Source organism: Tamandua tetradactyla, chromosome 5 (genome assembly GCF_023851605.1).
Source record: "Tamandua tetradactyla isolate mTamTet1 chromosome 5, mTamTet1.pri, whole genome shotgun sequence".
Taxonomy (NCBI): Eukaryota; Metazoa; Chordata; class Mammalia; order Pilosa; family Myrmecophagidae; genus Tamandua; species Tamandua tetradactyla.
In genome coordinates this window covers 160,063,438-160,085,439 of record NC_135331.1, presented here as the reverse complement: position 1 = coordinate 160,085,439, position 22,002 = coordinate 160,063,438, and the positions used below count along the sequence as shown (strand labels likewise).

The following is a 22,002-nucleotide window of genomic DNA, read 5'->3' as shown; positions in this document are numbered from 1 at the left end:
TTCCACATTGAAAGCCTGAACACTCGAACAAAAATAACCAAAAAAACCTCCAACCTACAAGAGTGGTGTGTATAGAAAACTACAGATCAATGAGCTTCAGGAACATCTCCCAAGATAGAACATATTTTGGGCCATGACAAAACTTAAACAAGTTTATGGAAAACATAAATCATGCAACGCCATGTTCTTAGGCCATAATTTAATTAAACTAGATATCACAAACACAAAGATAAATGAAAAATTCCCCTATAAACAGAACTTAAATGCTACGTTTCTAATTAAACCATAAGCCAAATATGAAGACCCAAGGAAAATTTAATATAGTATAATTGAATCTCAATGAAACTTCAATTCAGGTTTTGGGGGTTCAACTGAAGGAGTTATTTGAGGGAAATTTACAGGATTAAATACTAATGCTAGAATATAAGAAAACTCTGAAAAGGAGCAAATTAAATACAGAGAAGGAAATAATATAAATTAGTGCAGAAATCAATGAATATGGAAACAGACAATCATTATAGAAAATCAATAAAGGCAAAAGCCAGTTCTTTGAAAAGAACAACAAAATTGATAAATCTCTTGTCAATCAATAAAGAAAAAAGAGAGAATACACAAATACTGATATTAGGAATGAAGGACAGGGAGGAAATCACAACTGACATTAGAAGTATAATAAGAGAATCCTTTGAACAAATCTATGCCCATAAATTTGACAACTCAGATAATGTGAACCAATTTCTTGATATATATAAGCTACTAAAACTCCCTATAAAAGTAAGCAACCTGACTATTCCTGTAACAATTGAAGTAATTGGGTTTTTAGCTAAAACAATTTTCAAAAAAAGAAAACTCCAGGCCCAGAACACTTCATTGGCAAATTCTCTTAAATCTTTAAGAAGGAAATAATAAAAATTTGAGATAATCTCTTCTGGAAAATAGGAAAGCATGTATGACCATAAAACCAAGCAAAGACAGTGAAAGGAAAGTACACTACAGATCAATAAACTTCATGAAAATAGGCACAAAAATCCTCAATAAAAATATTAGCAGAATGAACTCATTCTGTATTTTGCTAGATAAATAGACATATGGGTAAATAGATATAGATAAATAGATAGATAGATAGATAAATAGATAGATTAGATGGATAGATAGATGTAGATAAATATAGAATGATTGATAAATAAAGACGGATAGAAATAGATAAATCAGTGATGGATGGATGGATAATAGACGATAGATAGACAATGAAAGATACACAGATACGGAAATAGATGTTAGCAGCTGTGGTGAAATGGACTAGTTTGCATGTACTTATTAACCAGCTCTCTCCCTTGAGAGGGTCTACAGCAATGACACCCTAGTAAGGAAGAACACATGTAGTTCCCAGAGCTTGCTTTCTAAATACAAGTCTTAAAAAAAAAAAGACATATTTCTTAAAGAAATGAGTGATGCTAGTGCTGCAAAAGGAAAAAAAAACACAAGAAAACCTTGGATGAACTTAGTGTGATAAAGTAAGGAAATATTCAAATAAATAAATAGGATGGGAGCATGTGAAAAGGAAACAGAAACCAACATGAAAGACCTCCCAATGACCAAAGTTGGAACAATTTGAACAATTATATAAAATATCTGTATTGTGGATTATGACTCAGAGAGTAAATAAATATCTATATGCTGTTGATCCAAACTGCTATAAATATATTATTGAATATATGATGAGATTGTATAAAAGGGATAAAAATCTTCCTTACAGAATAATTCTAAACAATAATTACAGGAGGAATGTGTGTTAGTTTCCTAGCAGTTAAAACAAATACCATACAATGGATTGGCTTAAACAATGGGGATATATTGGCTCATGTTTTTGACACTAGGAGAAGTTCAGAGTCAAGGCATTAGCAAGGCAATGCATTCTCCCTGATGACTGGTATTCTGGTGCTGGTGCTGGAGATCCCTGGTCCTTGGCTTTTCCACCACATGGCACTGCACAGGGCAATTTCTTCTTTCTCTTCTGTTCACTTCCAGCTTCTTACTCTGACTTTCTCCTTCTCTATTTCTGAACTTATTTTGCATATAAAGGACCCCCATAATTTAGATTAAAGTCAAACTTGATTCACTTGCACCACAGAATAACTGAAATAACATGTTTAAGAAATCCTATTTATAATGGACCCACATCCAGAGGACCATTAGATGGACCTGACCATACCTTTTGTGGGGGATGTGATTCAATCCCAAAAGAATGGCAAAAATTTAAAAATCATCATTAGTACACCATTTTAATAAGTGCTGCAAGTAAGATCCATTGATGAAAGCTACACTAGAGGATGAAACCTCAAGGAGAAACAGGATATTGGAATATTATCAAAGAATCTCCTTGAAAAATATTTTATAAATATTGCAGCTTCACTAATATTCATTTAAAAACCTCTCTTTGAGAATTGGCTGGAATTAGGGACTTGCTATAACAAGAGTTATAATAATATAATATAACAATAATAATAAAAATAGTAACTTTATAGTGGTGACAAGAAGACAACCATTTTAACCTGATGATAAAGGTTAGTATCACTAGTGATAAGTCATGTTGAAATGTACTAATATGATCTGATGAGAAGGATATATTACCTAAAAATCATAATCTCTGTGTAAGGAGACATCAGCAGAACCCAAATGAGAGGTATTCTACACAATCTGACGACAACCAGCTACTCTTTGAAATAGACAAGGTCAAGAAAAACAAGAAGAGAGTGAGAAACTCACAGATTAGAGGAAACAATAGAGGCTTGATGATTATTAAATTCAATGTGGTTTTCTGGCTTGGATTCTGGAACATAAATGGGATAGCAAGTGGACAAACTGGGGAAATAAAAAAAAATGTCTGCAGGTTAGTTAATAACACACAATATTGTTTTTTATAATTTTTATAAATGTACTGTTTTCATGTAAGATGTTAATATTTGGAGAACCTGGGTGCGGGGTACACAAATATCTCTATACTATCCTTGCAATTCTTCTATATATAAAACATTATTTCAGAATGAGACTGTTTATAAACAAAAAGAAAAATAGAGACACAGAAAGCCAAAAGAACCATGAAGACAGAATACCATGAAGAACAACAGATAATAAAAATAGACATGCAAGGAATCCAGATAATGCAGGCATCATACACAGATTTTTAAATAAGTATGGTTAATATGACCAAGGAAATAATGGACAATATCAAAAATTTTATCAAAGAATATGGCAATTATAAAAACAGATCCAAGTCTTTATTTAAGAGCTAGAAACTATAACAGCTGAAATTAAAGCAACCAAAGTCCACAACACTTCTTTGTAGAAAGGATCCTTTCCTGCTCTTACTTTACTTGACTTTTCAAGGTATTGAAACTGTTGATCAGCTGTCTCCTCTAGCTCTTATTGTTTCCTATCAATTTAGTCCTATGGCTTTTCTTTTTCTGTACAATCTCTGAAGTCTGTGTACCATAAATCTTTCCCATTATTTGACTTAAGCTAAATTCCTATTGACACCTATAGCTCTACATGCCTGGGATTTACATAGTTGTGTTCTATTTCAGTTACATGATTTTTACTCGATTGCATTTGACTGGCTTAGTATTTACCACAAATATAGCAACTATTAACTTTCTTGTTTTTGTTAGCTTACTTTTGTAACATTTATCTTTCCAAATACAAATTAAGCTCATTGAGAATTTGTGTTCCTTTAAAATACTTAGAGCTTTTAGCATTGTGATTTATATATAGTAGGAGCTCTGAATGTTATGACAAATGCAAATTTTATGAAGCACTTTATTGTGGCTGAGAGTCACATTCTTACATTCCAAGAAAAGATGTAAATATTATTTAGTTTTATGGCAATATCAGATTTTCAAAATTAATCTTTAATATTTATTTAATTTGATGACATCATTCAGCTCAGTAACATTTTAGAAATTACTTCGTTGGAACACTAAAATATCATTTTAAAAAATCCTGTTATGCAAAGCAGAATTTTTTTATCTATGGTCCTTAATCTTGGAGCTAACTAGGTTGGGTTTTTTCCTCTCATGTTTTACATTCACCGTTTTAATTATTGAATGTGTTCAGAGATGAGAATGTCTATGAAAACGAAGTGTGTTTTCCACAAGCAACATTTAATGATTATTTTTGCTCTAAGAGGTACTTTGGGAATGAAACACAGTTGGTCTTGCGTAGAGCCTATTTGTCCTCTGAATTACTAGATATTGTCACTGGGTATTCACTTATGAGGCAGAGGAACTAATATTCCTGATGAAGACAATAAATATGGCAATCTGAGCTCTTACTACAGAGTGTGCATTAAGCAGAATGGGAAAACGAATTGAGTTGACTAGATTGCAAGGATAAAATGAAATGAGGTATGAACGTCCACTTTTTTTAATGGGAAAGCAAAACACAAATAGAAGATAAAAGAAGCAAGTTTATTCTCATTATTTCTATTAAGGATTTATTAAATCTAAAAATTATATCCAAAATTTTCATTAAATGTTAACATGGACAACAACTTAAAAAATATGTCAATCTAGAGAAGGATCCAAGGAAAATAGAGGAAGGGAATTAGTCATGGAGTTTTCAGTGATAAAAAGGAAAGGGGAAGGACAAGGAAAGAAAATAGCAGGAAGGCAAAAGTCATGTGTGAGAGAGGAAAGAGGTGCAGAACTCGCATCTCAAAGTTAAATGAAGAGGGATGGAAGAAAAAGAAAGGAGAAAGAGAAAAGTAATGCTATACCTTACACTGTAGTTGAACTAGAAAAGCAAATTAGCCCATGAGGATGTGGTTACCAAGGAGAATTGGATGATGGCTACTAGATTTAGTATTCAAAGGCCTGCCTGCACAACCTATTTTTGAGGAAGAAAATTGAGCTAGAACAATTTTCCTCAGCCCTACCTGCTGAGCCACCGTGGCCCGCCCTCCTCAACCCTTTTTAACCCATGATACACATAAACATCTTATATCTTTATTTACTATTAAGCAGTGATAAAAACAAATCACATGATAAAAATGAATTATTACAATATGATAATATCTGCTTGGTTTCAAATAGCCATTTCTCCTTTCTACTCCTAAAATTATCACAGCAAACCAAACTAAAAAATGACTGACTCATAGGCTTCTGCTCTCGAGCGCCCTTTTAATAGAAGAGAGCCAGTACATTAAGCAGCACGCTTTCTTCAGCCTTCCCAGGAGTCCCTTCCTACTGTGTCACTAAACAGCTACAGTCACTGCTTGAAGGGCAGACTGTACAACTGATTACTGAAATGCAGAAATACCTTGAATCTAGGTATGGCTTTTTTTAAGAATTAAATAAGCCTGGAAGGATTGAATGCAGTAACTTGATAAATCAGGGAAAAAAAAACAAAAACAAACAAACTGCCAAGCAATCCACTTCCAAAGTCTCTTTGCTATAGGGCTAAAGAATAATTAAACATAATCAAAGGACCTTGCAGTAAGTTTCAAGCTTCCCAATGTTCCTGAATTCCTTTACTGATCGCTTTTCCACGCATCCATACATGCAGATTGACAAAACTTCCCTTTTTTATGGGCCAAGGAGAAATTAATAGCAGCTCCTTCCAATTCAATCCCTTCCTCAGTTTAATGGCCTCCCTTTGAGAACAACTTTACATGTAATGGATATTTCTTTAACATCTGACATACATGCCATGATTTTTCTGTTTCTTCTTTTGGTAAATGAGGATTTACAGAAAAGTTACAAAAATGAAATAAAGAGGTCTCTTATAAACTTCATCTTGTTTCCCCTAATGTTAGCATCTACAGGACCATACTACCATAATCAATAACAGTAAATGCATATTGCTACCATATTATTAATTACAGATGTTATGCTCTATGCACTTAATCAATTTTACCCATTCATATACTCCTTTGAGCTTTCTAACTAGGAAGATGCACTTGAGACCCATATAGCCTATTCAAAGTCTAGAGAATTGAACATTTGGAAATTCAATTTTTATTTAATAAAGAACACAGTTAATCTTAGTATGTGCTCAAGGGTAAAAAGTTTCACCTAGGGTATGATGAGCTTGCTACAAGTTGGGATAAGAGTGATGGCTCAGTTTTTGTGTTTTTTTTTTTACTAAAAACAATATATTGCATAATGCCTTATAGCTCAGTAAGTGTTGCACTAAATATCTCCTCCTTTCAACCATTTTTAAGGTCTCCAAACAATATTTTTCAAAATAGTTTGCAATATTTCTAAATTTAAAAGTTATGTGTGAAATTACAACACACTCTGGTCCTGTTCTTTTTTGACTCAGGTTCCTAAGACAGTCTTCAAAAGAATTTTAATTACTTAACATATTAAATAAAGAATTAATGCCAATTAATGTACATGTATCTTGTGTTTATTGGTTTTTGCTGATTGTTTCAGTAACTAGAAGAGTGAAATAAATATTTATTACTTACATTTTTTTGAAGATTGTCAGTCATATTTTGCGTAGTTAATATAGCTATTCTTTCAGTTACATGAATTAATAAAAAATTATGTAGATATTTTCTGGAAAAAGAGCAACTTATTGTGATATATTTTCATACTGTCTCTTTTAAAAATAGATCAACGAAAGCAATGACAAATGAAACATTTTGAAAATATTGACCTATATTTATTATAAATGAATGAATTTTTTCTCAGAAACCATGAAACAAAAATGATTTTCTATACTTATACACTTAATTGTTTAAGGGCCTTTGTTCACAAATATTTTAATATATAATCTATACTGTATGAATAATTTCTTTTAAGGTTCTCCCTTGTATTGAGAGACACAGCAATTTTGAGATTATATAAATAATTATTTTTTCTTGACTTTTATGGCTTAATTTTCGTATTTATAATTTTAATTTGCCAAATAATAGTGTTATTCTGGGAATTAGATAAATACCCAATTTTTAAATTTGTAAAACCCCCTATTTATTATTATTATTATTAATATTATCATCTAGCAAACACTTCTACATCTTACTGTTCACTAGTTAAAGTGGGTTAATAAAGTAACTAATGTTATCCTTTGACAAACCTATGAGATTGATCATAATTTTATCCTCATTTTATTGAAGAAGCAATTGAGAAACAGAGAGAATAACTATTTAAAGTCTTTTAACTACTAAGAATTCGGTTTGATATTTCAAGCCAAGCAATCCCTTGCTCCAGAACCTGGATTTTAACCATTATTGTCCCTACTTATTTGAATTGTCATTTTTTACCCTATTCTAAATTCATTTTATATTGTGTCATGATTCTGATCCAGTTGATCTAAATTTACATTCCTATTCATGGAATGTGGATTTAACTACAGCAACTTCACATCAGCCTTAACACCTGATAAGGTATATCTCTTTTATCTTTTATCATCAATTTAATATAAACTAATGGTCTAATTTACATGTATATATAATCTAGCACCTTATTTTTGAAAGGTCTAAACTTGGTAAGGTACTGGATATATAGATAATAATGTCAATTTCTTTTCTTTTTTTTGGTTTTTTTTTTATTAATTAAAAAAATAAACTAACACAACATTTAGAAATCATTCCATTCTACATATGCAATCAGTAATTCTTAATATCATCACATAGATGTATGATCATCATTTCTTAGTACATATGCATCGATTTAGAAAAAGAAATAGCAAGACAACTGAAAAAGAAATAAAATGATAATATAGAGAAAAAATAAAAATAAAAATAAAAAATACAAAAATATATAAGAAAAAAACTATAGCTCAGATGCAGCTTCATTCAGTGTTTTAACATAATTACATTACAATTAGGTAGTATTGTGCTGTCCATTTTTTTTTTTAGAAATCATACCATTCTACATATGCAATCAGTAATTCTTAACATCATCACATAGATGCATGATCATCGTTTCTTAGTACATTTGCATCTGTTTAGAAGAACTAGCAATATAACCGAAAAAGATATAGAATGTTAATATAGGAAAAAAAATAAAAGTAACAATAGTAAGAACAAAACAAAACAAAACAAAACAAAACAAAAACCTATAGCTCGGATGCAGCTTCATTCAGTGTTTTAACATGATTACTTTACAATTAGGTATTATTGTGCTGTCCATTTTTGAGTTTTTGTATCTAGTCCTATTGTACAGTCTGTATCCCATCAGCTCCAATTACCCATTATCTTATACTGTTTCTAACTCCTGCTGAACTCTGTTACCAATGACATATTCCAAGTTTATTCTCGAGTGTCGATTCACATCATTGGGACCATACAGTATTTGTCTCTTAGTTTTTGGCTAGACTCACTCAGCATAATGTTCTCTAGGTCCATCCATGTTATTACATGCTTCATAAGTTTATCCTGCCTTAAAGCTGCATAATATTCCATTGTATGTATATACCACAGTTTGTTTAGCCACTCATCTGTTGATGGACATTTTCGCTGATTCCATCTCTTTGCAATTGTAAATAACGCTGCTATAAACATTGGTGTGCAAATGTCCATTTGAGTTTTTGCCCTTAATTCCTTTGAGTAGATTCCCAGCAATGGTATTGCTGGGTCGTATGGCAATTCTATATTCAGCTTTTTGAGGAACCGCCAAACTGCCTTCCACAGTGGTTGCACCATTTGACATTCCCACCAACAGTGGATAAGTGTGCCTCTTTCACCGCATCCTCTCCAGCACTTGTCATTTTTTGTTTTGTTGATAATGGCCATTCTGGTGGGTGTGAGATGATATCTCATTGTGGTTTTGATTTGCATTTCTCTAATGGCCAGGGACATTGAGCATCTCTTCATGTACCTTTTGGCCACTTGTATTTCCTCCTCTGAGAGGTGTCTATTCAAGTCTTTTTCCCATTTTGTAATTGGGTTGGCTGTCTTTTTGTTGTTGAGTTGAACAATCTCATTATAAATTCTGGATACTAGACCTTTATCTGATATGTCGTTTCCAAATATTGATTCCCATTGTGTAGGCTGTCTTTCTACTTTCTTGATGAAGTTCTTTGATGCACAAAAGTGTTTAATTTTGAGGAGTTCACATTTATTTATTTATTTCTTCAGTGCTCTTGCTTTAGGTTTAAGGTCCATAAAACTGCCTCCAATTGTAAGATTCATAAGATATCTCCCTACATTTTCCTCTAACTGTTTTATGGTCTTAGACCTAATGTTTAGATCTTTGATCCATTTTGAGTTGACTTTTGTGTAGGGTGTGAGATATGGGTCTTCTTTCATTCTTTTGCATATGGATATCCAGTTCTCTAGGCACCATTTATTGAAGAGACTGTTCTGTCCCAGGTGAGTTGGCTTGACTGCCTTATCAAAGATCAAATGTCCATAGATGAGAGGGTCTATATCTGAGCACTCTATTCGATTCCATTGGTCGATATATCTATCTTTATGCCAATACCATGTTGTTTTGACCACCGTGGCTTCATAATATGCCTTAAAGTCAGGCAGTGCAAGACCTCCAGCTTCGTTTTTTTTCCTCAAGATGTTTTTAGCAATGCGGGGCACTGTGCCCTTCCAGATAAATTTGCTTATTGGTTTTTCTATTTCTGAAAAATAGGTTGTTGGGATTTTGATTGGTATTGCATTGAATCTGTAGATCAGTTTAGGTAGGATTGACATCTTAACTATATTTAGTCTTCCAATCCATGAGCACGGTATGCCCTTCCATCTATTTAGGTCTTCTGTGATTTCCTTTAGCAGTTTTTTGTAGTTTTCTTTATATAGGTTTTTTGTCTCTTTAGTTAAATTTATTCCTAGGTATTTTATTCTTTTAGTTGCAATTGTAAATGGGATTCGTTTCTTGATTTCCCCCTCCACTTGCTCATTGCTAGTGTATAGAAATGCTACAGATTTTTGAATGTTGATCTTGTAACCTGCTACTTTGCTGTACTCATTTATTAGCTCTAGTAGTTTTGTTGTGAATTTTTCCGGGTTTTCGACGTATAGTATCATATCATCTGCAAACAGTGATAGATTTCCTTCTTTCTTTCCAATTTTGATGCCTTGTATTTCTTTTTCTTGTGTAATTGCTCTGGCTAGAACCTCCAACACAATGTTGAATAATAGTGGTGATAGTGGACATCCTTGTCTTGTTCCTGATCTTCGGGGGAAAGTTTTCAATTTTTCCCCATTGAGGATGATATTAGCTGTGGGTTTTTCATATATTCCTTCTATCATTTTCAGGAAGTTCCCTTGTATTCATATCCTTTGAAGTGTTTTCAACAGGAAAGGATGTTGAATCTTGTCAAATGCCTTCTCTGCATCAATTGAGATGATCATGTGATTTTTCTGCTTTGATTTGTTGATATGGTGTATTACATTAATTGATTTTCTTATGTTGAACCATCCTTGCATACCTGGGATGAATCCAACTTGGTCATGATGTATAATTCTTTTAATGTGTTGTTGGATACGATTTGCTAGAATTTTATTGAGAATTTTTGCATCTATATTCATTAGAGAGATTGGCCTGTAGTTTTCTTTTTTTGTAATATCTTTGCCTGGTTTGGGTATGAGGGTGATGCTGGCTTCATAGAATGAATTAGGTAGTTTTCCCTCCTCTTCAATTTTTTTGAAGAGTTTGAGGAGAATTGGTACTAATTCTTTCTGGAATGTTTGATAGAATTCAGATGTGAAGCCATCTGGTCCTGGACTTTTCTTTTTAGGAAGCTTTTGAATGACTGATTCAATTTCTTTACTTGTGATTGGTTTGTTGAGGTTATCTATGTCCTCTTGAGTCAAAGTTGGTTGTTCATGTCTTTCCAGGAACCCGTCCATTTCCTCTAAATTGTTGTATTTATTAGCATAAAGTTGTTCATAGTATCCTGTTATTACCTCCTTTATTTCTGTGAGGTCAGTAGTTATGTCTCCTCTTCCATTTCTGATCTTATTTATTTGCATCCTCTCTCTTCTTCTTTTTGTCAATCTTGCTAAGGGCCCATCAATCTTATTGATTTTCTCATAGAACCAACTTCTGGCCTTACTGATTTTCTCTATTGTTTTCATGTTTTCAATTTCATTTATTTCTGCTCTAACCTTTGTTATTTCTTTCCTTTTGCTTGCTTTGGGATTAGTTTGCTGTTCTTTCTCCAGTTATTCCAAATGGAGAGTTAATTCCTGAATTTTTGCCTTTTCTTCTTTTCTGATATAGGCATTTATGGCGATAAATTTCCCTCTTAGCACTGCCGTTGCTGAGTCCCATAAGTTTTGATATGTTGTGTTTTCATTTTCATTCGCCTCGAGGTATTTGCTAATTTCTCTAGCAATTTCTTCTTTGACCCACTCGTTGTTTAGGAGTGTGTTGTTGAGCCTCTACGTATTTGTGAATTTTCTGGCACTCCGCCTATTATTGATTTCCAACTTCATTCCTTTATGATCCGAGAAAGTGTTGTGTATGATTTCAATCTTTTTAAATTTGTTGAGACTTGCTTTGTGACCCAGCATATGGTCTATCTTTGAGAATGATCCATGAGCACTTGAGAAAAAGGTGTATCCTGCTGTTGTGGGATTTAATGTCCTATAAATGTCTGTTAAGTCTAGCTCATTTATAGTAATATTCAGATTCTCTATTTCTTTATTGATCCTCTGTCTAGATGTTCTGTCCATTGATGAGAGTGGTGAGTTGAAGTCTCCAACTATTATGGTATTTGTGTCTATTTCCCTTTTCAGTGTTTGCAGTGTATTCCTCACGTATTTTGGGGCATTCTGGTTCGGTTCATAAATATTTATAATTGTTATGTCTTCTTGTTTAATTGTTTCTTTTATTAGTATATAGTGTCCTTCTTTGTCTCTTTTAACTGTTTTACATTTGAAGTCTAATTTGTTGGATATTAGTATAGCCACTCCTGCTCTTTTCTGGTTGTTATTTGCATGAAATATCTTTTCCCAACCTTTCACTTTCAACCTATGTTTATCTTTGGGTCTAAGATGTGTTTCCTGTAGACAGCATATAGAAGGATCCTGTTTTTTAATCCATTCTACCAATCTATGTATTTTGATTGGGGAATTCAGTCCATTAACATTTAGTGTTATTACTGTTTGGATAATATTTTCCTTTACCATTTTTCCTTTTGTATTATATGTATCTATCTGATTTTCCTTCTTTCTACACTCTTCTCCATACCTCTCTCTTCTGTCTTTTTGTATCTGACTCTAGCACTCCCTTTAGTATTTCTTGCAGAGCTGGTCTCTTGGTCACAAATTCTCTCAGTGACTTTTTGTCTGAGAATATTTTAATTTCTCCCTCATTTTTGACAGATAATTTTGCTGGATATAGGAGTCTTGGTTGGCAGTTTTTCTCTTTTAGTAATTTAACTATATCATCCCACTGTCTTCTAGCTTCCATGGTTTCTGCTGAGAAATCTACACATAGTCTTATTGGGTTTCCCTTGTATGTGATGGATTGTTTTTCTCTTGCTACTTTCAAGATCCTCTCTTTCTCTTTGACCTCTGACATTCTTACTAGTAAGTGTCTTGGAGAACGCCTATTTGGGTCTAATCTCTTTGGGGTGCGCTGCACTTCTTGGATCTGTAATTTTAGGTCTTTCATAAGAGTTGGGAAATTTTCAGTCAAAATTTCTTCCATTAGTTTTTCTCCTCCTTTTCCCTTCTCTTCTCCTTCTGGGACACCCACAACACGTATATTTGTGCGGTTCATATTGTCCTTGAGTTCCCTGATACCCTGTTCAAATTTTTCCATTCTTTTCCCTATAGTTTCTGTTTCTTTTTGGAATTCAGATGTTTCATCCTCCAAATCACTAATTCTATCTTCTGTCCCTTTAAATCTATCATTGTAGGTATCCATTGTTTTTTCCATCTTTTCTAGTTTATCCTTCACTTCCATAAGTTCTGTGATTTGTTTTTCAGTTTTTCTATTTCTTCTTTATGTTCAGTCCATGTCCTCTTCATGTCCTTCCTCAATTTATCGATTTCATTTTTGAAGAGGTTTTCCATTTCTGTTCGTATATTCAGCATTAGTTGTCTCAGCTCTTGTATCTCATTTGAACTATTGGTTTGTTCCTTTGACTGGGCCATATTCTCAATCTTCTGAGCGTGGACCGTTATCTTCTTCTGCTGGCGTCTGGGCATTTAGTCAGATTTCCCTGGGTGTCAGACCCAACAAGGTTGTAAGATTTTTCTGTGAAATCTCTGGGTTCTGTTTTTCTTATCATGCCCAGTAGGTGGCACTCGTGGCACACGTTTGTCTCAAGTGTTTGGAATGGATCCCGCCGGTCACCGATCTCCGCGGCCTGGGGATTTCCGATCCAATTCTCTCCATTGGTTCAGGGGCCGCGCGTGGTGGGGGTGTCAGCCGCCGCAGCTTGAGGGGACCCTGTGGCTGGTTGCTGGCCGCAGCGGGCCCAGGGAATTTGCCACCGGACCAGGAAGTCACCCGCGGGGAAGGGGCATCGGTCACCAGCTACCGTGGCCTGGGGAATTCCCCACCTGTCCAGGAAGCTGCCCGCGGGGGGTGGGGGGGCCACTGCGGCTTGGATAGCCCTCTGATCTGAGACTCATAGCCGCTGACTCGAAGCCGAGACTCGAAGCCGCCCGCAAAAGAGGGGCGCCGGTGCCTCGGCTTGGGAAACTTGCCTCTCTGAGACTCTCAGCCGGTCCAGGAAGGAGGGAGGGAGTAGCTCCGACCGCCGCAGCTACCGCTGCTCGGGAAATCGCGCGCTGCTTGGGGATCTCACCGCAGCCGAGTCTCGCAGTCAGACTAGCCAGTCCAGACTGGGGCACACTGTGTGTCCATTCCCTGCCGTAGCCCCGGGAGCTGTTCTGCACTGTTTTCTGTTCACCTAGTAGTTGCTTTGGAGGAGGAGGAACTAAGACGCACGTACCTTACTAAGCCGCCATCTTGGAACCCTCAATTTCTTTTATATTCACCATCTTCACTGCCTCCAAACATACTCTGCTGAGTCTCCCTTTCCCATCCCTTGATGACATTCTTAGGAGCCACAGCTTTCTGGTCATTTGATCACTTTCAGCTCTAAGAACATATCCTTTGATATTAAAAATTCAAATTCATCCAATTTAAATATCTAATCTTGAATTCAAGTCTAATTTCCTTCCCCAGCCTTCCCCATTTCCTGCCCTCACCAGTTCTCCCCAGTCTAAAGTTCTTGATGGGATTGTCTGGTGTCTTTTTTCTGATTTACTTGCTCCCTGTCCTACTTAATTTGTTGTGCTGCTTCTCACACATCCAGAACCCCAGGAAAATGAAGGGGGATTGGAGGAAAAGGACAGTTTTAGATGGGATATGCTCTCGTAAACCATCTTTTGAGTGTCCTGCATGTTGCAGGTGTCCACCTGATGGCTCACTCCTGGGATAAATTGGTGTAATTCACAGATGCTATCTTCCCAGTTACCCCAACACATTTACAAATGAGACTTCCAAACCATGCTTTTGTCTGAAGTTAGTAATGCAATAGGTAGCTGACTTAAAATAAAATTCTGGGACGCTCTCAGACTCTGGGTAGATTCTGTTTTCCAAATCCCCTTTCTGTGACAACCATTTGGCTCAGAAAAAAAAAACAACACATATTCTTTTCCACCAGGCTCACAAGGGCCATTTGCCCACTGTGGAACATATGCTGTATGTATATGTATATATATACACACATTTGGAATGTATATATATATATCAGAATATGCATATACAGAATATATACATTTTGTGCCCATCTTCATCAGTACTACACAATAACCACATAATATTTCTCCAGTGAAAGATGAGCTGCTATTTCAGAGCTGTTCTGTTTAAATATTGGAAATGAGAATGTGAGATTACAGATTGGTAATACATTATTCAGAATCACACATTCAAACAAAATCCTCTGAATATAGTTTGAAATCTATCTTTGAGATTATAATATGAGGTGATTTAGGGTCAATCAGCCCCTTTTAAAAGAAACTAATCTGAGGATATCTGTTTTACTGTTCTTTCTACACTGTAAATTTTCCTGTATTAGATTCCAACAAGTTGCTGATCTTTATGTAAGCAGATGCTCATCAGCACTTTTTGAACCGCAGTATTATGGCAAACATATCTGCTTAAAAACCTGTCAAAAATAAAATTTAAAAACATACTAATACAGTTCAAAAATCTTCCACATTATAAACCTCCACTCATATCGCTTCACAATATTACAAATCTCATAAAAGCCTTTTCTTAAATCACGCCCAAACTCAAAAGTACACCATGGGAAAATTCATTCCCTAGTTTAAATATCAACCTTTACATGCTAGCCACAATTTTTGTTCATTTTTTTATAATAGAAATTACAGTCATAACTATTTCACTACCTTTTATTTTCTTGGGGGTCTTCAAAGGTGGAATCTGAAACATTAAAGCTATAACGGGGCTGATCCCCTTCCTGACCTTCGTTATTCATAAATTTGTACATCCAAATGGTTTTTGACCTTTAAAGTAATGAATATATTCCAATCGCTTTAAGAATATATCTTGGGGAGTGGCCTATGTTAAATCTATCCAGTATAATTACCTGTATGTTTTATTCTACCCTATGCCCCAAACTCGTTCATTTATTTCATGTTCTGCTTTACTTTCAGCCTCTTTTTCCTCTCTCCCTTTTTTGAGGCTTTCTCTGTTCTTAATTAGTGGCCTATATCTTTGCTAGGGGGATGCACAAAAGTATAGTGCCCTATGTGAAAAGGGCAATGGATTTGAAGTTAAAATAGATTTGACTCTTAACTGAGCAATTTATTAGCCTGGTTAGCTTTGGCAATATACTTAAATTTTAGAAGTCAATTTCCCTACATAAGGTATGATTCCTGATTTACAAATAAAGAAACTGTAATTTTAGCCATCCTGCATACATTGCGGGTATAAGAAACAAGAGATATGACATTTGAAATCATTTTAATTGTAAATGACTAAAAATACATCTAACCTTATTTTAACGAAACTGCTTGATGTACATGTATTTGTCTATAGTTAATTGAAAATATCAATAATTGAAAAATGGGTTAAATTAAACATCAAATGTGAAGTGATTAAAATAATCAAGACTGTCTCTATTTACATTCTTAACATTTTGACATATTGACATTCTATTGACATCCTATCAATATAATTCCCTACAATGAATAAACACATTAATTAAATGCCATTAATTTGGGTACTATTAAGCACATTCCTGTGAGCTTCATTATTATTTGTAGTTCCAATAATGCAGGGGGTGGGCCACGATGGCTCAGCCAGCAGAGTTCTCACCTGCCATGCCAAAGACCTGGGTTTGATTCCCGGTGCCTGCCCATGCAAAGAAAAAAAAGAAAAGAAAAGAATGTAGATGGAAAATTTTATTTGAAAAACAAAGTAAGCCACAATTAACAGGGAAATCATATGAGCAAATTAGTGACTTTTATTTTCATGTTAACATTAAAATATGAAAATTATCTTGGGGCATAAAAACAATGCCTCCGCTCCAAATAAATCAAGGTCAAACTAAATGAGTTCAAGAAGGCATCAGTCCATCTGTCTAAGTCCTGATTCTGTGTGGATGAAAAGCAGCAGCCAGTTATGGTGAAAGGTAATAGATCCAAAAATTGTCAAATTGCCAAGTTTGGTAACATCTCTCCATTTCTAAACCTTCCTCAAAGAAAATCATATGTGGGGTCACAGCATCCTCAGGTAGTCCAGGAGAGAAATCAGACCATCCAGATTCATGTTTTCACCAAAACAGAACTGGACGTTTTTGAAATTTGCAAGGATGTGCTTGATTTCTTCCGCAGCCCCTGTCACAAAAGATTTTACTCTTTCTAGTCGGTTCTTCAAATTGCCTTTGATTGATTTCATATAACCTTTGATATACTCCTTCTAGGCTTCTTCTGTGAAGCTGATTTCCTGCAAGTGATGGTTCAGGACCATATATATCAACACCAGCGATACCTGTGCTTTGGGTACCTTCACCTTCGATGCCTTCAGCAGAGGCGTTTCCACCAATGAGCGCGTCATCAATGCCACCCTTTGTCCTACTGGCCATCTTTCCCTCCACCTCCAGGCACAGCCCGTCCGCGATGTTCTGGACCTTGTAAATGTCGGAGAGCATCTCATTATGGTTGATGAGGTCCTGATAGATGATCATGATGATGGGTGGAGACAGACCACGGCGGTGGCAGTGCTGGCCTGGCAGGAGCCCGGAACTCAAAGAGAGCCTAGCGGCTGGAGCCGTGCTGGGGACAGGGGGACGCGGGCGGAAAAGCCTCTGCTATATTTTATGACTTTTGTGTGGGAAACTGAAAATGCATCCTCATGATTAAAAGAAAGTCATATGGCACTTTAAATAATTCCATATTGTCTTATCTATCTGTTTTAGGTATGTTGTAAAAAGGTACAATTTTTTAAGTAAATAGTTACAAACTAATTTAGGGGACTAAATGAAATATTAAGGTTTTATAAATAGAAATTGCACCCAGTTAATTTCATATAGCCATTGAAAATTTAAAATATGGAGAGGAAAAAACTTGGAAAGATGTGTATACAGCCCAGGTTACCCTAAAGTAGATGGTGATTCTAATTACGTCTCTGAATAGCTTCCACCTGTATTGCTTTAGTTTTACATAAATTAAAGGCAGTTCTATAATTAATTCAAAGGCTAATAGTACAGCATGTCAAAAATAAGTTAGAAGATGAAAGCATCTAAAATTAGGAAGCAAATTTACTTTCTTCTCAACCAATAAACAGTATTCAGCAAAGTTCAATATTTTAAATAGTTGATTTTACATAGTCACTAAACAATATCAAGATATACATGTGGTATTACTTAACATAGAGTACTGCCATGCATAAACGGTTTTCCCTGGCCAAGCATAATGTTAGATTCTCGTGTCAACTCGGCCAAGGGATGATGCCTAGTTGTCTGGTCAGGTAAGTACTGGCCTGACTGTTTCTGCAAGGATATTTTGTGACTTGTTGATAAACTGGAAGGTCAGAGTATTAAATCATCAGTCAGTTGATTGCATCTCTGGCTGATGACATCTGCAATCAACTGAGGTATGTCTCCCATCAGCAAGGTAGTCCAATTAGTTGAAGGCTTTTAAGAAAGAAAAGACTTTTTCAGAGCTTTTTCAGCTAATAAGTGGAAGAGTTCACTGTGGAGCTCAGCCAGACAAGTTGATCAGAGCCTCCAGCTTCTCAGCTTGACCTATGGATTTTGGACTCTTCCATTCCCACGGTTGCATGAGACACCTGTATAACTCCCATATTTACAGATATCACCTGTTGGCTCTGTTTCTCTGGAGAACTTTGACTAATACATTAAAGTACTTAATAATCCTTGCTAATGAAGTAAAACATGTAGAAAATAAAACGTATTGGCAAATTCATCAAACGTAATTGATGACATTTAAAATTAAGCAATATGATAAATCAACTGGATATTCTTTTCAACTGAAAACCACAACTGCAGCAAACGGTTTGAAATATAAATGTTTTATCATGTTGCCGTTAATGGAAAAGGCTCTTGCTGTTGTATGCACTATTGGATGTCTAGGAAGAAACTTCACAGCTTCGGAAAACATTTATCCCTTTTAGGCAACTATGTAACATTGGGAAAAATATTTATACCATCAAATAATGATTGCTTTCAGTGTAAATTTTGTTTTGTTTACAGTGCATATATACAAAATACTTTCTTTGATCTTTTTAAAATCAGATAAGAAATGTATCAGTTATATTATAAAAAAATTATATTTAGATCAAATATTTAAAACTTTTTTAATATTACTCATTTTATAGAGAGTTACTTATGTTGTATTTATCGGCTAAAAGCCACTTATGCTGAAATTTGAAAATGTGAATAAAATGCAAAAATTATATCATTGACAAGAAAAGCACTGAAACTGATAGACATATGTAATGCTAACTATCAGAGGAACCCACTTTGTGACAAGGCTAGACAGTTTTACCACTTGTCACTAGCCTATATGCCTGCAAAAGAGCATATAAGAATTTCCTACATGAAGGCAGAGAAAAAAATACAAATTAAAAAAAAAGTTACTGTGGTTCTAATATACCTCCACAATATGCACCCATTGCCCTGATTCTCAAACTGTAGTGAGCATCAAACCACCTGGGAGATTCATTAGTAGATAAATTTCTTTAGCCCCATTCCTAAGATTCTGATTCAATAAAGTCTGTGATGGAACCTAAGAATTTACATTTCTACCATGTTCCCAGGTGATGCTGGTACTGCCAGTCTAGTCCCCACACTTTGAGAACCACTTTTCTAAAAGATACTGCTATTCCAAGGCACAGCCAACCATGAGAAACCTTTTCAGAGGATGGGGAAAATAGTCTTTCCATAGATGATTCTACTCTAGATCTGCAACTGTTAATAGGCACATAGTCCCATGTTATTATATACTAGAATAATAAAAGACTGAAAAAATATGTATGTATAATAAGCTTATGATTTTATATATATATAAATAATCAATTTTTTACTGAGTACCTCCTGAGGCAGAGGATACAAAAGTGAATGTGCCATGGTTTTCCTTTTGCTGCTCTTTGTCTAGAAAGGGATATGGATATCAGGAAAAACTAAAGCTGTTCAGTGTAACAGGAGTGTATGCAAGTGCTTGTGTTGAATCTCTATTCATGACAGAAAATATATTCTATGCTAAGGATTCAAAAATAAATAAGATAATATCTCTACTCAGGGACTTTATATCCTAATAAGGAAGAAGATAAAGCATGGTAAATATATGTTCAAGAGTGAGTAGGTAATGGAACTTAGGGGTCTTGAGTTAAAAAATGCTTTCTGAAGGGATTCAGGAATTGTATCATAAAGATGAATTGATTCAACAAATGTTAAAGAAATTGAAAAGGAGATAAAGCCTCAATTAGAGGTAAGAACAGAGCCAATCAGGTTGGGGCTAAGGTAAATCAGAATGCAGGGGTAAGGAGGACATTGTCTATATTTTAGAACACCTACGCTATGAAAGCAAAGGAAGAGAGGTTTATTTTGTTCAATACTTAAATTTCCTGTAGCACACAATCTAACTTAACCTGTCTGGATAGATCATTTAAAAAACCCAAACACAGGGAGCCCAGAATGGGAATGAGGGCCTATAATTCTGTATAATCTATATGCTGGGATATATTCCAGAGTATGTTGAGCAGATGATTAAATAGCATTGCCAAAGTCCCTTCAGATATGGGAGAAAAAAATATGAAATTATTAAACTTTACCACCAAGGAAACCCCTGATACTGTCTCAAACATTAGAGATCCCCAACCCAATAGACCGTCTTTGTTCTTTTTTTTTTTTTTTTTTTTTTTTTTTTTTTTTTTTTAAAGGAAAGACAGAGAGAAGGAAGGAAGGATAGAAGGAAGGAAGAGAGGAAGAAAGGGAAACATCTTTTAAACATTTTCTTGTTTTTATTGTATTTTGTTTCTCCGTTTTCGTTACATGGGCTGGGGCCGGGAATCGAACCGAGGTCCTCCGGCATAGCAGGCAAGCACTTTGCCCGCTGAGCCACCGCGGCCCGCCAACCGTCTTTGTTCTTGACACTTGCTCTTGTGAAGCTTATTTATGTAGCAGAGAAGCTAATCTTACCCATACTTATGCCTCAGAGTTGCTTCCAGAGGACCTCTTTTGTTGCCCAGATGTGGCCTCTTTCTCTCTAAGCCCAACTCTGCAAGCATTATCATTGCCCTCTCCCTTACATGGGACATGACGTCCAGGGATGAAAATCTCCCTGGCAACGAAGGATATGACTCCCAGGGATGAGCCCTGCCCTGGGACCATAGGATCAACAATGCCTTCCTGACCAAAAGGGGGGAAGGAATTGCAACAAATAAAGTTTAGTGGCTGAGAGAGTTTAAATAGAATCAAGACGCCACTTTGGAGACTACTCCAACAGAAGCTTCAGCAAGATATTGTTATTTTCCATGGCTTGCCACACCCCAACCAAAACCATTCCTGCCAACCCTAAAAAACACTTAGGGCTTGATCTGTGATTCTACAAAGGTTCTATGCACTATGATTATTTTCCAGAAATCTACAACCACTAGATGAGCTGCTAAGCCAGACAAATCCTGAAACCCAGAGCGGTCAGTCTCTCTAGAACATCAAAATTCCATCCCCCTATCCTAGATTATTGACAGCCCTTTCAAACAGGAAAATGTTAGAATGGGCATGCCCAAAGACCCCTGAAGATTAGGAGAAAGAGCAAAGGAGAAGGTGAGGTTATAATAGAGAATATAGGATTTAACAAATGAGCATTACTGCTGCCTCACTATATTGATATTTCCTTTAATCTCCAGTGTCTTGGAGCAGCTAGAAGGAAAAGCCTAAAATCTGCTCTATAACCAATTGTTGCAGTGTGCTTTGAAATGTATTTGTTTTGTATATATGTTACTTTTCACAATAAAAAATTTTTAAAAAGATGAGTGAAAGTTGCTCAAGTGTCACTAAAAATATTTTTCCACAATTGAACACCACGTAATGTTTATTCCATCATGATGACATGTGTGAAATATCAGTTAGATAAAAACTTCTCTATTACAATCAGTTCATCAAATTTTTACCTTAGTCTATGCCATGCCCTTTATTGTTGTTGCTTTCTCTCTATAACAGAGCTTCTTTCTGAAAACTTTTTAAAATTATTTTGGGGATATATTTCTGTTTCCAGACTGATTTTCACTTCACTCAAAAAAAGTCTCTTAAAACTCCTTGAACAATCTTGGGAAAAATGCATCTAAAAAGTTTCAGATAAGTTCCTAGGTGTTTTTTTCAATTCTAAAAAACAATATAAAGATTAAAGACTGGTTCTCTTGCATTCCTGCTGTTAGAATCATGGATTGCAGGAGAGTACAGGTAGAGTTTTGTTCCTTGTTGTTCTTGGTTTGCCCACTAGAAGAACCACTTTGAAGGCAAGATGGACATGGTCATGGGTAAAGAAAAATCTTACCATGCAACTAGAATAATCTTTGCCTGTTCTCT

The 22,002-nt window shown here is 35.3% G+C and overlaps 1 pseudogene; it reads right to left on the bottom strand.

The window, feature by feature from the left end:
* Nucleotides 1-16,572: 16,572 nt before the first annotated feature.
* LOC143683363 (translationally-controlled tumor protein-like) lies at nucleotides 16,573-17,139 on the bottom strand (annotated as a pseudogene).
* Nucleotides 17,140-22,002: the final 4,863 nt, after the last annotated feature.